The sequence below is a fragment of the Macaca mulatta genome, chromosome 1, assembly GCF_049350105.2.
Source record: "Macaca mulatta isolate MMU2019108-1 chromosome 1, T2T-MMU8v2.0, whole genome shotgun sequence".
Taxonomy (NCBI): Eukaryota; Metazoa; Chordata; class Mammalia; order Primates; family Cercopithecidae; genus Macaca; species Macaca mulatta.
This window is the reverse complement of record NC_133406.1, coordinates 188396550-188408569: the sequence shown is the minus strand read 5'-3', so window position 1 is coordinate 188408569 and position 12020 is coordinate 188396550. Positions and strand designations below refer to the sequence as shown.

The window sequence follows — 12020 nt, the reverse complement described above, 5'->3', positions numbered from 1 at the left end:
ATGTCTGAAGGAAACATACTTTTAAAAAGTAATTTTAAGGCCAGGTGTGGTGACTCATGCCTGTAATCCCAGCAGTTTGGGAGGCCAAGGCGGGCGGATCACCAGAGGTCAGGAGTTTGAAGACCAGCCTGACCAACATGGAGAAACCCTGACTCTACTAAAAATACAAAATTAGCCGGGCATGGTGGCACATGCCTGTAATCCCAGCTACTCGAGGGGCTGAGGCAGGAGAATCGCTTGAACCTGGGAGGCGGAGGTTGCAGTGAGCCGAGATGGTGCCATTGCACTCCAGTCTCCAGCCTGGGCAACAAGAGCAAAACTCCATCTCAAAAAAAAACACACACAAAAAACAGAATTTTAGGCTGGACGCAGTGGCTCACGCCTGTAATCCCAGCACTTTGGGAGGCCAAGGCAGGTGGATCACTTGAGGTCAGGAGTTCAAGACTAGCTTGGGCAACGTGGCAAAACTCCATCTTTATTAAAAATACCAAAATAAGGTGGGCATTGCAGTGTGTACCTGTAGTCCCAGTTATTTGGGAGGTAGCAGTGAGCCGAGATTGTGTCACTGCACTCCAGCCTGGGTAACAGAGAGACTCCGACTCAAAAAAAAAAAAATAATAATTTTAATTCATTGAGTTTGAGCTATTATACCCTCTTTTCCTTTTCCTTTTTCCTTTTTCCCTTTTCCCTTTTCCCTTTTCCCTTTTCCCTTTTCCCTTCCCTTCCTTTCCTTTCCTTTCCTTTCCGAGTCTTGCTCTGTCATCCAGGCTGGAGTGTAATGGCGTGATCTTGGCTCACTACAACCTCTACCTCCCGGGTTCAAGTGATTCTCCTGCCTCAGCCTCCCAAGTAGCTGAGATAATAGGCATGTGCCACCACCACGCCTGGCTAATTTTTGTATTTTTAGTAGAGATGGAGTTCCACCATGTTGGTCAGGCTGGTCTTGAACTCCTGACCTTGTGATCTGTCCATGTCAGCCTCCCAAAGTGCTGGGATTACAGGCGTGAACCACCACGCCTGGCTCTTTTTTTTTTTTTTTTTTTCTTTTTTGAGATAGTTTTGCTCTTGTTGCAGGTGGCACAACCTCAGCTCACTGCAACCTCCGCTTCCCTTCCCAGGTTCAAGCAATTCTGCCTCAGCCTCCGGAGTAGCTGGGATTACAGGCATGTGCCACCACGCTCAGCAAATTTTTATCTTTTTAGTGGAGATGGGGTTTCACCATGTTGGCCAGGCTGGTCTCGAACACCTGAACTTAGGTGATCCGCCTGCCTCGGCCTCCCAAAGTTCTGGGATTACAGTTGCGAGCCAGCATACCCAACCTCTTTTTCTTTCCTTTTCAACTATTATAGTGGTTCATTTTTAAAATTTAATTTTTATTATTTATTTTTACGTTGCAGCTGTGCTTGGGTAATTTTTATTTTTTAACAATAATAGAGATGGGATCTCGCTATGTTTCTCAGGCTAGTTTTGAACTCATGGACTCGGATGATCCTCCCACCTCAGCCTCCCAAAGTGTTGAGATTATAGAATATAGTGCTTCTTAGCACTGATTCCGTCAGCATTGATTCCATTAAAAACAGTGTAGGCTCTATGAAGCAGTCTTGCCAAAAGAGTCAGATAGAATCTAGTCACATTTCTAAATTTAACAGTCAGTTTATAGGAGCTACATAGTTAAAGAAATACATTAAACAGTGTCGCAGGTAGCAATCAGAATTGCCAGATTGTGGGACAGGACAGGAAAAATGGCTCAGTTTCTTCAAAAAAAGTTGTTTGAAGAGAACCTATATAATAAAAGAGACTTGTGTCACATTCACCAACCACAGTGTATGGTCCTTATTTGAAGCCTGGTTCAAGCATGAAATAAGGCCAGGCATGGTGGCTCCCATCTGTAATCCCAGCACTTTGGAAGGCCAAGGTGAGAAGACGGCTTGAGACCGGGAGTTCAAGACCATCCTGGGTAATATAGTGACAGCCCCCAACCCACAAAATAAAAATTAAATGGGTATGGTGGCATGTGCCTATACTCCCAGCTGTTCAGGAGGCTGAGATGGGAGGATTGCATGAGCCCCGGAGTTTGAGGCTATGTGAGCTGTAATTGTGCAACTGCACTCTAGCCTAGGAGACAGGACGAGACCCTGACTTTTTTTTTTTTTTTTTTGAGATGGAATCTTGCTCTGTCACCCAGGCTGGAGTGCAGTGGCACTGTCTCGGCTCACTGCAATCTCTGCCTCCCGGGTTCAAGCGATTCTTCCACCCCAGCCTCCTGAGTTGCTGGGATTACAAGCACTCGCCATCATGCCCGGCTAATTTTATATTTTTGTACAGATGGGGTTTCACCATGTTGGCTAGGCTGGTCTCAAACTCTTGACTTCGGTGATCCACCCACCTCAGCCTCCCAAAGTGCTGGGATTATAGGCGTGAGCCACCGCACCTGGCCGACCCTGACTCTTTAAAAAAAAAAAAAAAAAAAAAAGAAAAAGAAGAAATAATACATTCATTAAAATTGTGTCAAAAATGTTACTATTGAAAATGTGAACAGTGGACATTTCATGTTATTAAGAAATTGTGCTGGGCACGGTGGCTCTCGCCTATAAGCCCAGCACTTTGGGAGGCAGAGGCGGGTGGATCACCTGAGGTCGGGAGTTCGAGACCAGCCTGCCCAAACATGGTGAAACCCTGTCTCTACTAAAGTACAAAAAAATTAGCTGGGCATGATGGTGGGCATCTGTAATCCCAGCTACTTGGGAGGCTGAGGCAGGAGAATCACTTGAACCCAGGAGGCAGAGATTGCAGTGAGCCGAGATCGTGCCGGTGTACTCCAGCCTGGGCAGAAAGAGTGAGACTCCATCTCAAAAAAAAAAAAAGAAAAAAGAAACTGTGCCTGGTGTGGTGGCTCACACCTGTAATCCCAGCACTTTGGGTGGCCAAGGTGGGCAGATCACGAGGTCAAGAGATCAAGACCATCCTGGCAGACATGGCAAAACCCGTCTCTACTAAAAATACAAAAAATTAGCTGGGCGTGGTGGCACATGCCTGTAGTCCCAGCTACTTGGGAGGCTGAGGCAGGAGAATTGCTTGAACCCAGAGGCGGAGGTTGCAGTGAGCTGAGGTTGCCTCACTGCGCTCCAGCCTGGGCAACAGAGCAAGACTTTGTCTCAAAAAAAAAAAAACAAAAAAAAACCAAAACTGGCCAGGCGCAGTGGCTCACACCTGTAATCCTTTAACTTTGGGAAGCCAAGGCAGGCAGATCACTTGAGGTCAGGAGTTTGAGACCAATGTGGCCAACATGGTGAAACCCCGTCTTTACTAAAAATACAAATATAAGTCAGGCTTATTGGCATGTGCCTGTAGTCTCAGCTGCTCGGGAGGCTGAGGCAGTTTCTTTAATCCGGGAGGCAGAGGTTTCAGTGAGCCGAGACCATGGCCACTACACTCCAGTCTGGGTGACAGAGTGAGACTCTGTCTCAAAAAAAAAAAAAAAAAAAAAAAAAAAAGGAAGGAAAAGAAATTGTTGTTTGGTTAAGGTATGGAAGTGACATTGTTATGTTTAAAAAATATTTCTATGGCTGGGCGTGGTGGCTCACGCCTGTAATCCCAGCACTTTGAGAGGCCGAGGTGGGCGGATCACGAGGTCAAGAGATTGAGACCATCCTGGCCAACATGGTGAAACCCTGTATCTACTAAAAATAGAAAAATTAGCTGGGCATGGTGCCGGGCGCCTGTAGTCCCAGCTGTGTGGGAGGCTGAGGCAGGATAATGGCTTGAACCCGGGAGGCGGAGGTTGCAGTGAGCAGAGATCGTGCCACTGCACTCCAGCCTGGGTGACAGAGACTCCGTCTCAAAAAAAAAAAATTTTTTTTTTATGTTTCAAGATATATATTGAAATATTTAAAGATGAAATGATATCTGAGGTTTACTTCAGAGTGATCGGATGGGGAGAAGTAGGTAGGAATTCGTTTTAATAAATGTTATCCCAGCACTTTTGGAGGCCAAGGCTGGCGGATCACGAGATCAGGAGATCGAGACCATCCTGGCTAACACGGTGAAACCCCATCTCTATTAAAAATACAAAAAATTAGCCAGGCGTGGTGGCGAGCATCTGTAGTCCCAGCTACTCAGGAGGCTGAGGCAGGAGAATGGCGTGAACCCGGGAGGCAGAGCTTGCAATGAGCCGAGATTGGGCCACTGCACTCCAGTCTGGACGACAGAGCAAGACTCCGTATAAATAAATAAATAAATACATAAATACATAAATAAATAAAACAAGTGTTGAAACTGTGTAATGGGCACGGGGTTTATTATACTGTTATGTGTACTTTTGTATGGTTGAAAATTTGTATAATAAAAAGTTTTAAAAATGAATGGACACTTTGGAAGGCTGTGGCAGGCAGATTACGAGTTCAGGCGATCGAGACCAGCTTGGCCAACATGGTGAAACATCGTCTCTACTAAAAATAACAAAAATTAACTGGGTGTGGTGGCGTGCGCCTGTAATCCCAGCTATTTGGGTAGCTGAGGCAGGAGAATCTGCTTGAACCCTGGAGGCAGAGGTTGCACTGAGCCGAGATTGGGCCTCTGCACTCCAGCCTGGCAACAGAGTGAGACTCCATCTCAAAAAAAAAAAAAAAAAAAAAAAAGAATGGAATGGTCAGAACTTGATTACAAAATATAAGGATATATTTTAATTGCTTTTTATGATAAATTTACACTTTTTAACTTACACATAAAACATTTAATGCAATATACATGTGCTATTTAGAAGATAGTTTCAGAATACATAAAAATTAATTCATAGTACATTAATGGAAGTAATTTCTGATTACATGAATTGCAAACATTTTTAAAGTTCTGTGATGAATGTTGTTTTATTCCAATTCTGGTGTTACAGCTTTTTGTTTGTACAGCCTCACTTGGATATAATGAAAATCTGAATTAGAGATCTCTTTAACCTTTTCCGTAATGGACACTTAAAATGAAAATGACTCATAATTATTATTGTTTTCTATTAATAACAGTGAAGTTTAAACAGGTGTTTAGACAGAGGCAAGGGTCTGGATTTGTTTGAACTGCTTTAGATCTTATGATACTGATTTTTGCTATGTGCTAGTAAGTGGAGGGATAAAGTACTCTTTTGCATTTCACAATTTTTGTAAGTTGTTACTTTCACTGGTCTTTGTGAACAGCTGGACGTTGGTCAGTCCTATGCACTCTCCTCTCCTGTTTTTATTATTCTCACATCACAGTTATTTTTGTCATAATTATAGGGCTTTTTGAAGACCTGGGACATCATTTTTTGCATTTTCTAATTTGGAAAGAAATAAGTGAGCATTTGATGATTTGAATTTTCAAGAATTGCAAAGGAATAAGTGTTATTCACACTGTAAGAGGGTATAAATAGGCACAAAGTGGTACTTTGAATATAAAGCATGTTCACAAATTTAGCAATAGGATTTGTTATGTGGAAAGCCTGCAGTGGGAAATTTTAAAAGGAAAGGAAAGGGAAATAAGAAAGGTCCCAACATACATTTAGAACCTATTTTATGCTACATTTTACACATATAATCTCATTTAATCTTCATAAAAGCCTTATGAAGGGAATACTGTATTAGCATTTCTAGTTTACATGTGAGAAAAACTAAGACCTAGAGAGTTTACATTATTTCCATGAGGTCATCTGACTAGAGAATAATCAAGTTGAAATAGGAACACAGAAGTGCCACATTAAAGAAAATTACATATAAAAAACAAATGGAACCTTTTAACCAGTACTTAGCTGAAACATCGTTTAGAATGTATAAGTTACCTTGTTTTGTCTCTTTACACTTAGGCAGATCATACAGATCCTGCCATATGATGTCAGTCATAACCATTAGGCATCCAAATCTTGAGATCACTCTTGTGAAACAGATTAAAATGTGTTGTTGCAAAATTTTAATGGCTCTAAATTATTTTCTGAATTTGGGTATGAATGATATAGTCCTTCCCAGAAAAGTGTACATTACTGTTTGTTTTTCCATTCATACATTTATGTATTTATGTATTTATTTATTTTTTGAGACAGAGTTTTGCTCTTGTCTCCCAGGCTGGAATCTGGTGGTGTGATCTCTGCTCACTGCAACCTCCGCCTCTTGGGTTCATGCGATTCTTCTGCCTCAGCCTCCTGAGTAGCTGGGATTCTAGGTGCCTGCCACCACTCCTGGCTAATTTTTGTATTTTTAGTAGAGATGGGATTTCACCATGTTTGGCCAGGCTGGTCTCGAACTCCTGATCTCAGGTAATCCACCTGCCTCGGCCTCCCAAAGTGCTGGGATTGCACACATGAGCCACTGTGCCTAGTCCCATTCATAACATTTATTTATGCAATAACTTTACTTTTCAAGGAAACAATCAGCAAATATTTACTGAGTACTATGTTTCAGACACAATATTGAAGATACCAGTATTAAAAATAATTTAGCTCATTATTCCATGGAGTTTACATTCTAGTGTGGGGAAATGGAGAATAAGTTCAATCAGTGCAGTAGATTGTGTTGTGATAAAGATATATGGCATATGGTAAGATATTTCAGCAGTATAATTTAAGTTCAGGTTCGCAAATATGTAAGTCTCTTAATTTTTAGAACTGACTTTACTTTTTTACTCTAAACCTGTAGCTTAGAGAACTGGGGAAGGTACTTAGATCGTATTTGGAATATGGTGGGGTATTTTTAGTTGTCAGAATGACTGAGGCTGCTACTGGCATTTAGTAACCTGTGCATACCAAGACTGCTAAACATCTTGCTATGCACAGGACAGTATTGTTCTATGAAGAATTGGCCCACCTAAAATGCCAGGAGTGCCCCTGTTGAGAAGCACTGACTAACCTGGCTCATGGTAGATAATTTTATCTTGATCTTTTCAGGCAAATTGACTATTATCCAGTAATTTCAAATTCAGGATTATTAATCTGTTCCCAGCCTGGCTTAGATCTCTTAGATTCTGCCCATCTCCTTTGTGATACTAATTCTTATGACCTATGAATCTCACTATGTCATAGTCTGTCTTTGAAGAGTCATCTACTTTTCTAGCTAACTCCTGTGCTTTCCTCTAATCCCATTGGAAATGTAAAGGATCTCTCTGTACTGTTCTTCGGCCTGTGGGATGTTGAGAAAGATGGGTATTCTTGGGTTCTTCTGTGTTTACTCCGTTTGCTGCTCCCTTGCTTTTTTTTTTTTTTTTTTTTTTTTAAGATATTTTGTTCTTCTTAAAAAATAATTCTTGTTTGAGATTATTGTCCCAAAGACTAACTCACTACTTCTGAATGTTCCCAACTATATTAGTTTGCTAGAGTTAGCAAAATACCACCAATTGGGCAGCTTAAGCAGAAATTTATTATCTCACAGTTATTAGAAGTCTGAAATTAAGGTGACAGTAGGGTTGGTTCCTCCTGGGGGCTGTCTGGAAAAGATCTCTTCCATGTCTCTCTCCTTGGTTTATAGATGGACATCTTCATGTTCATAAAGTGTTCTTCTTGTATCCATATTTGCCCCTTTTGTAAGGGTATCAGTCCTGTTGGATTAGGAGACTACCCTCATCACTTCGTTTTAATTTGATTACCTCTGTAGAGACCCTGTCTTCAAATAAGGTCACATTCTAAGGTGTTAGGAGTTAAGACTTCAACTTAAGTATTTGTTGGGGATACAGTTCAACCCATAAAACCAACTAATTTATTTTTTATTTTTTCTAATTTAAACAGTGCAGAAAAAACTAATCAAAATAAAATAAAATATCCCAATACAACATTTAAATGTATATATTAAAAAATATATACAGTAAAAGAGAGAAAAAGACAGCTGGCTGTGGTAGCTCATGCCTGTAATCCCAGCACTTTGGGAGGCCCAGGCTTGCAGATCACTCGAGGTAGGAGTTTGAGACCAGCCTGGCCAACATGGCGAAACCCTGTCTAAAAAAATAATAATAATAAAATATAAAAATAAAATATAAAAAAATAATAATCTCGGCTGTTCAGGAGGTTGAAGCACCAGAATCGCTTAAACCTGGGAGGCAGAGGTTGCAGTGAGCTGAAATGGTGCCACTGCACTCCAGCCTGGGTGGCACAGCAAGGCTGTGTCTAAAAATAAAAAAAAGGCCCTACTTCCATTCTGATCTCATCCTCCAACTTGACTATATTTTTCTTTTCCATGTCAGCCAGTACGTACAGAACTATCTCATTCTTTTTACGGAAATGGGATTCCATTTTATGGGTATACTGCAGTTTAATTAGCTGTTATACTACTGATGAGCACTTGGATTGTTTAAAACTTTTATTATAAACAATATGGAGATAATTCTTGTGTAGATCTCTTTGCACATGTGGATGTTTTCAGTAGGGTAAAATTTTAAAACTGTGTGTGCTGAGTCATACTGAATAAACACAATTTTAAAAGATATTGTCAAATTAACCTACCAGTGTATATTGCTACCAGCAGAATATGAGAGCTATACCCTCACCACCATTAGATATCACTGTTAAAAAAAAAATCTTTGCTAGTCTCTTAGTAAAAACATACCTCATTGTTTTATTTTGTCATGGGTGGTATTTACTATATCTATTGGCCATTTTATTTATTTTTTGTGTGTATTTACCAATGTGAGTTCTTTGCCTTACTTCCTTGGAGGTATTTATTGGTTATTGAAGCTCATGTTTTTATCATAAATTAATGTTTTTTATAATAATTGCAGTAGCTCATTAAAGTTTCCCAAATCCATTCTTGTTCTCTTACTTTTTTTTCCCCTACACTGTGGCCATACAGATCTGATCATGTCTTTCTTTTTGATTAAAACGCTTAAGTGGGGGCTGGGCACGGTGGCTCACATCTGTAATACCAGCACTTTGGGAGGCTGAGGCGGGCTGATCACCTGAGGTCAGGAGTTCGAGACCAGCCTGACCAACATGGTGAAACCCCCATCTCACTAAAAATACAAAAATTAGCTGGGCATGGTGGCACACACCTGTAATCCCAGCTACTTGGGAGGCTGAGGCAGGAGAATGGCTTGAACCCTGGAGGCGGAGGTTGCAATGAGCCAAAATTGTGCCATTGCACTCCAGCCTGGGCGACAGAGCAAGACTGTCTCAAAGAAAAAAAAAAGTGCTTAAGGGCTTTCCCATTGCTCTATTAAAAAGGTCAAAACAGATCCTAGAGAGCCTTTGCTTGGTCTGGCCTCAGCTTATTCCATGCATTCCTTAACTGTTGGGGCCTCAAGCTATATTAACGTTTTAGTTCTTTGGTGGGTCCATGCTTCTTCCCCTAATAGAAACTATGTACATACTATTTTCTGTACTGTTACATACTATTCCTCTACTGTTGGCACCTCTTTGTGCACAGAAAACTCTTATCCATCCTTCAGATTTGATCTCTTGTCATTTCCTAAATAAAACCTTCCCTGACCTTGCCAATCTAGGCTAGAGCCTAGATTACATGATCTTATTTCACCATTTACCACTTTTGAAACACATAATTTTATATTCACTTGTGTGGTTTTTCTTTTTCTTTTCTTTTTCTTTTTTTTTTTTAGACAGCGTTTTGCTATGTTACTCAGACAGGAGTGCAGTGGCTATTCACAGGTGCAGTCATAGTGTAATGTGTCTTCAAACTCCTGGCTTCAAGTCATCCTCCTGCCTCAGCCTCCCATGTAGTATCTGGGACAACAGGCGTACTCTTCTGTACCCAGCCTTGTGTTATTATTTGATTTTAGGTTATAACCTGAAACCCTTGCACTAAATTGCATTGCATGAAGGCAAGGACCATGTCTGTTTTGTTTTCTGCGACATCCCCATTGGATAGCTTGGTGCCCAGTACATAATAAGAGTTCATATATTTGTGAAATAAATGAGTGAATGACAGATTCTTGGTTTTGTCTCTTTATAAGAAAGGTTATTGAAGGATTTTAAGAAATTTAACATTATTGGATTTATTTTTTAGAAAGTTCCTTCATCTAGTCTTTGTGTGGAAGATTAATTGGAAAGGCAGATGTGAAGAATTAGGAGAACAGTTAGTTTATCATCATGATTGTTTAGTCCTCAGATAATAACAGCCTGAACAGAGGCAGCAATGTTAGAGATAAGAGAAGATGTGATTTTGGAAGAACAATTTCAGAAGAAAAACCAACAAGACTTAATGACTGACTGGATGTGGTCATGGGGAGGGAGAAGGAAAAGTCAAGACTCAAAATGTAAATGAAATATGTAATTTAGTATGAAGTAGTATTACAGAGTAGTTAACTACAGAGCCATTGAAGTCCTACAGATTAATCATGTAACTTACTAACTGTATGATCTTGGTAATTTTACCTAACGTCTTAGTCCACTCGGGCTGCTCTAACAAAAACCATAGACTAGATGGCTTATAAATAACAGAGATTTACTTCTTACAGTCTGGAGCCTGGGAAGTCCAAGATCAAGGCACCGGTAGATTTGGTATCTGGTGAGGGCCTGCTTCCTTATAGATAGTTGTGTTCTCACTCTAACTTCAGAGGGCAGAAGGGTGAGGAGTCTCTCTCAGGCTTCTTTTATAGGGCACTAATCCCATATGCCCCACTACCTAATACCATCACTTTTGGGGTTAAGATTTCAACATAGGAGTTTTGGAACATTCATCTGTTTACCTAACTGCTAATTGTAAATGAGTGTCTTCATAGAATTTTTGAGGTTAAATGTAACACATGTAAAGTGCCTAGTATTCATATAGTTTGCTGTGAACTTGAAGTCATTTAACCCTCTAAACTCTTTCTTCTGATAGAAAATAAGGATAATATATATACCCTTTGTTCTCCCTATATCACAGGGATATCTTCCTATATCACATTTAAGAATGTCAAGCCCTATAAAAATTGTAAACTGATAACAATCATAGTAACTAGATATTAATTATACACAGTAGGATGGGAGATATCTATCTTAACTTCGACTTTAATATGACCCCTCATCTCTTGGTTCAACTTTGTAAAGTATAGGATGCTTCTTGGCGTAAAAACTGAAGAAGTAGAATTTATCCTACTGGGAACAGGCTTTTGCCACCGTAAGGCTCTATGTGATAAATGACTGATGAGTTTTCAAGAAAATAAATGGCTGGGTGTGGAGGCTCATGCCTGTAATCCCAGCACTTTGGGAGGCTGAGGTGGGTGGATCACTTGAGTTCAGGAGTTTCAGTTCAGCCTGGCCAACATGGTGAAACCCCATGTCTTCTAATAATACAAAAACCAAGAATTAGCCAGGTGTGGTGGCTCACACCTGAAGTCCCAGGTACTCAGGAGGCTGAGGCAGAAGAATCACTTGAACCCAGGAGGTGGAAGTTGCAGCAGTGAACCAAGATCGCACCACTGCACTGCAGCCTGGGCCACAGAGTCAAATTGTGTCTCAAAAAAAAAAAAGAGAAAAATCTTAACAGGAACAAAGGAGATTGTTGTTGCCTAGTGTAGAAGGGAGAAGGAAGTGAAATTACCAGGAACCAAGCCCAGAAGGTGGAAATTGGCATGGCAGATTTTGATTGCCTGCTCTGATTTCCTGTAGCTAAAGCAGTGCATGTGTTTATGATTGAGTTGTATATACTGACCCTTGGCCTTCATAGCAAAAACAGTGAAAACAGCTGGTGTAGTTGTTATTCCACATGTAAGGATAGTAACAAACAGAAGTTAAAACGCAATTCCAATCTTTGTTTATTTCATCCTGCTATAATTCCTTTCCATATGGAAATAGCAGATGTAACTATCTTTCAGTACCCATGTTAGGTGATTGTGTGCATAGAAATCTTGCCTAAGGGTAATTCAGGTGGTTTTTTTTCCCTACTGCTGTGTATTTGCCACGTGATCTTTGCTAAGATTTTTATTTTCAGCCAACGTTTTCCATTTCTGTATTGTTGACAGACTTGTAGTCTCACTCTTGCTTTTGAATTACCCAACTTCCTGAACTACATTTTCTTTGAAACTTTAGTATTGTAGTTTAATAAGGTTCACTGACAATCAGTATTTGTCGATATTGGCTC

At 40.4% G+C, this 12020-nt stretch overlaps 1 protein-coding gene across 3 annotated transcripts in view; it reads left to right on the top strand.

Annotated features, from left to right (window-relative positions):
• Nucleotides 1-12020, top strand: part of ZFYVE9 (zinc finger FYVE-type containing 9) — a 135017-nt gene that overhangs the window by 34335 nt on the left and 88662 nt on the right. The window lies entirely within an intron of this gene.